Source organism: Brachyhypopomus gauderio, unplaced genomic scaffold (assembly GCF_052324685.1).
Source record: "Brachyhypopomus gauderio isolate BG-103 unplaced genomic scaffold, BGAUD_0.2 sc71, whole genome shotgun sequence".
NCBI classification, from domain to species: domain Eukaryota; kingdom Metazoa; phylum Chordata; class Actinopteri; order Gymnotiformes; family Hypopomidae; genus Brachyhypopomus; species Brachyhypopomus gauderio.
In genome coordinates this window covers 639,309-644,792 of record NW_027506892.1, presented here as the reverse complement: position 1 = coordinate 644,792, position 5,484 = coordinate 639,309, and positions in this window count along the sequence as shown.

Here is a 5,484-nt window from a genome sequence, read left to right as displayed (position 1 = left end):
CAAGGAGAAGATAGGGCTTATATTTCTGTTTCACCCATCAAGGATCTGAGCTAGTGCACTGATCCACAATTAGAGGTCTAAGACAAGTCCAATGATCTGAGGCCATTTTCAACACCTAAAGCCTAAATGATTACCACTTTAGGTCAAATTCCCAAACTGTTCTCTGATCAGAACATAAACAGTGAGGCCAAAGGTCATTTTCAGGCAGCTTCTGTGATCTCTCATTGTCACTGTAAGAGTCCCTCTTGTTCAGTAACCAGTAATATAATTTAGGAGTGTCACCTGGTTCACTCCCTTAAAAGAGCTACCCAACTCATTTTGATGACAAGCTCATTTGTGACAATATTCAGCACTGGATCTACTTAATTCAAAGTAAATTTAGATAGACGGCACAGGACACATATGAAACGATCTTCAGACACTTAACACTGCCTCACTAAACATGGCCGCCACTCACCACATCTCATATATGGTCCTCAAAGAACTTTGGTGTTTTGTTTAATGATTTGGGCACATCTCACCCGTTACCTGCCATGACACTGGAAGTATTGGTACCACTGAGGCGGTGCTGTGGTCCAGACTCTAATTGAAGTGTCTCTGGGTGTGGCTGAACGGGGGGGGGGGGGGCTTACGAGTACACGTCTGACATGAATGAGCCCCTTTGTGCCCACTTCTAAAAAAGCTCCTTCATATCGTCTTTTGTTTCATCTCCTGCATCTGAGGGACAGAACGGACCATGGGGGGGGGGGGGGGGGGTAGAAAGATGGACACGTCCAAAGACGTTCAGGGCTCATTCAGCCAGTCACCGTGAACCTCGGACTCCATGTCTGGAACCTGCTGCATTAATCATATTTATGCAGGGTATCTGCACATTTTTAAATCTCAAATTCAATGACTTTTAAGACCTTTTTAATACCTCTCACAAGAGAAAATAATACTATTACTGGGGATGCAGGTGTGTTCCACATCGTTGAGGGAGGGGGGGGGGTGGCGAACGAAAATTGTTGACGTTGTTGAGGCCGTATGGGGTTGTTAAGCTGTGACGCATCATCTTTGCGAAACGTCACGTCCGGGTCCAAACACTCGCTGCATTGAGTCCCTTAATATGCCGCAGTGCTGTGTGCCCTGCTGTTTTAACAGATCCGAGTCTAAAACAACGACCCTTTTGTCTTTCTACCGCTTTCCTTGCAATGAGAAAGAGAGAAGAAAATGGGTGCAGTTGATAAGGTAAGTTCTATTTCTAAAAAAAATCTTGACAGTGCCTCCGTGGGCGCTAATGCTAGCTAGCTAACCCCACAGAGAAAAAAAAGCCAACTTGCCCCTTTTTGGATTGCTTGATATTCTAGCTATGGGTTTAATACAATGTTTCTTGCCACATACAGATATTTTAGTTCTTGTTTTGTTTTATTTGTTGTCCAGCTAAAGTAAAACTAAAGTAAAGATAGCTCTGGTTAACTTAGCTAGTGGCGCTAACACTAGCTAGATTAGCTAGCTCGTAAAAGGCAACACCAGGATATCTTTTTGGATATCCTTGATATATTGTATGGATACACACACAACGGTTAGCTGATCAGGAGTGTCCGTAAAAATACCAAGCAAAAATACAGCTGATGCTACTGTTGCATCCTATATTTACCTTTTTCAGTATGCATATACATTACTGCTTAGCCCGTTTCCATTAGTTTATTACTGCCGTACACTTACCATACATAATTCTCACATTTTATTGCAATATATATATATACACACACAATTTTATAAGGTCCTTATTTCTTTAGCACTTTGTTAGAGGAACCCAAGTAAGCTGTGACTAATGATTAATGATAATTTTTTCTTCTTTTACAGACGTGAAAACTTCACCCCAAACTGCAACTCCAGGGTGTGTAGTTGGCACTTTCCCAATGGCAAAGCTGCTGGACCTTCGCGATTCGCTTGGAACCAGGGAAAGGCTTTTCATTTTCCTGACCACCCCAGCAATCCCCCTAAGCAGAAGAAGCAGATTGTCCCTTCCAGTGATGAAGCAACAGACACAGGACACACAGCTGACATGGCAACCCCACAAACCCCTACTACATCCCAACCAAGTCTTGTCATGCTCGAGGTTGAGAATGACATGCTTAGAGAAGAGAACAAAAAATTGAAAGAACAGTTGGAGAAACAAAAGCAAACCTTTTCTTTCAGTCAGATTTCCTCCCATCCTAACAAAGTCCAATACTACACTGGATTACTTGATGCTGCCACAGTATTTTTTTTGGAAGCACTTCTTTCTAGATTTGAGCTACAGTATCATTCTGATTGGACTGTCCAAATTATGCCCCTTATTGATCAGTTACTCCTTACTTTGATGAAGCTTAAATTGAATTGTGGCCATGTAGACCTTGCAACAAGGTTTAATTGTAGCACAGCAACTGTAACTAACATCTTTACCACCATCATCTGTGCTCTGTATGATATTTTGTGCAATGATATCTCCTGTGCAAGGACATATGTGGAGCGGTCTATTCAGAGGCTGAAACTGTTTTGCATTTTGGACCACATCCCTTACCAGTACAGGAAAAATATTAACAAGATACTGAAAGTATGTCTGTGTCTTACAAATTTGCAAACCCCAATTCTCCGTGAAATTCAATGAAATATCTGATGTATGTAAATCAGTTAGCAGGACAGTGGCAAATTAAAACATGTTTACAATTATTGTGACTGAAGAATGATTTACACAACTTTGCAGAAAACCTTTATTAAAAAAGTAAAACCAGATTAAAATGTTTGTCTTTTTTACATTCAGGAACATGTTAGTGTTGTGATGTGCTACAACCTAATTCACTATAACTCAATCTGCACTTGTAATGCATTGAATAATTACCTTATAATGTGTGGTAGGAAAATATCCTTATAAAAATGTTCGAGAATGTCAATGTTAAGCACCCATGTTAGGTCTTTGAGCACTGGGAGAATGACCAGGTCAAGAGGAGTCCATACAAGTAGATGACAACAGTTAGCTTTGGTCAGATGTAGGTTGCCTTGGATCTGATGCCAATAGTGGTGAGTTTGTTTTAGTTTGAGGGAACTTGTCTCTTCATCCAGCTCTAGAAAAAAGTCTCTCTTACTCTCTGCTGCCTGCTGGACAGTCTTAGTTCTGGCGGACCATGGGCATTTCACCTCAATGATGCAGTCATCAGACACTGTCCCATCTGGAGATCCACCAAGTAGACCACTGTCAGACAGGAACAATCCCCTCTTCTGGATCACCACACCAGCGTCCGCTGTGTACTGCTGCTTTGCCCGCGACTCATGTAGGATTCCCCGTGCTTGCCGTGATTAGTTTCTTGCGATATGCTGACCTGTTATACATAAAAACAAAACAAAGAATTAAATCAATTTATAATTAGTTACATGTTAAAATACCACACATGCACAATGTCCCACAAATTAAGACAACAAATTACAACCATGTCTAAATTATGTGTACGGGTTGTCAAGCTGCTTACTTAATTTATGCTTTGCATACATTTTGTTAAGTTGCATTTCTTACCATAATGGGTTCTTTGCTTGCCCAACTGTAGCTCCCTCAATCTGTTGCTTCTCCTCAGTGGTGACGGCGAGTGATGATAGCACATAAAGAGCCTTGTCCTCAGCCTGGCCATAACCTGGGCTGCTCACTAGCCCATCAAATGTCTTGATGGGGAGAGATGTCTAGATTTAAAGTTAAGCACATAGTGTTGAGATTTAGGTTAGGCTAGGTGCCAACATATAAACCATGCAACATTGACATCAATTGTAAATTATTTACTAACCTCGTGATGTGGATGGGGCCATCTCAGATACTCTCTTGGCTGCAATTTCGTCCGTTTTCGGTGTCTTCGCCCTTTTCCACACGCATTCCACATCGGTGCGGGACACATTTTTCTCCACCCAAATCAACAAGGCTGCCATATGATGGCACTTGTCTTTACCGATTGGGCAAACGCAGCTGCTGTACCTCACTGCCTGACCCTCAACGTGTACCTGTATTAAACGTTATTTGACCCATACTCACTTCAGTCACCACACCTCAACCTCAATTCACCTCAACTCACCTCAACCTCGTAAATCGTCTTTTTCATGGACGCCTGGACTCTACCCCTAAATATACCACCTGGGAGAACAGATACACTTAGTACTCTATTGGAGTTGAAAGAGTTTAGACCTTTTTTAACCCTCAATGGTGCCTCACTAAAGAACGAAGTTATCGTAAACAGGTTTACAGGCTCCGCCATCCTTGTTTGTTTGGACCCGGAAGCGGCTGAAACGTCACGCGTGTCGTCACACTTAACAAGCGGATACTCCAACGCTAGGAATCTAGCACTAGGACCCTGGAGCGGTTATTTTCTGCATTAGCGCTAGATTCGGCAAAGTTCGCATCGCGCCAGAACAACTGAACAACACACACTTATAATAATTTAATGCCTCCCCTCATAAAATTCCAGACATTTTAAGACATTTTTAGGCCTTGAATATGGAAAACTAAATTTAAGACTTTTTAAGGACCCGCGGGTACCCTGTTATGAAAGTACTAATGTCAGGCCCGTAGCCAGGGGGGATCGAAGGGTTCGTTCGACCCCCCCCCCCCTCCCCCGCACCCTCCCCCGTACACACATGCCCCTCAAGATAGGTAGGCTATTCAATGAATGAATTGTTAATCTCCGGTTAATATACAGACGAACAAATAAGGACAGCAACAACAGACTCACAACAAACTTATAAGTGTTGCCAACTCTCACGCAATGAGCGTGAGACACACGCATTTGACTGTCTTCACACGCTCACATGCCACACTTCCGATATCTCATGCAAAAAAATAATTAGTTTATTTACCGCTGATCCACATCTATGATTCAATGAGTTACTACCCCCTCCCCGCCCCCAAATCTAATCTCACTAGAGATTTTGAAAAGTTGGCAACCTTGCTTAAAATTAGTAATATGTTTAAAATAGTGGTGGGCCGTTAACGGCGTTCGTTAATTTGATACTCTTATCGGGCGATATAAAAATTATCGCCGTTAATCTATTCTTAAAGTTGGGTTGGGAACTGGGTCAAAATGGGTAAGCAAACTACGATGACTTTCAACTTGATAGTTGAGCTCGGCTGTATTCCTAACCAAATTGCACAGTAGGGGCGAGAACGAGTTTTCAAACCTGTGAATTACAAATCGTACGTGTGTTTACATGAATGCGGCCACAAAGTCGCCAGGTTTGCTTCATGGAAAATTCATTTTTAGGAACGTAAAGTGTTACCGGAGCGGAGCTCGGAGCGGTCGTTTTCTGCATGGTCCAAGCGCTAGATTCGTCGCTATTTAAATATTTATTTTTAACCGTTTAAAAATGCAGAGGACCAAAACCGGCTTTTGAAAAAGTCCCCCCCAAATTACGTCCGTGAGGTTAAATGTACTAAATGTTGGCTTACATTTCAAATATCATGTTTAGCTGAATAAACATGTTATCAAC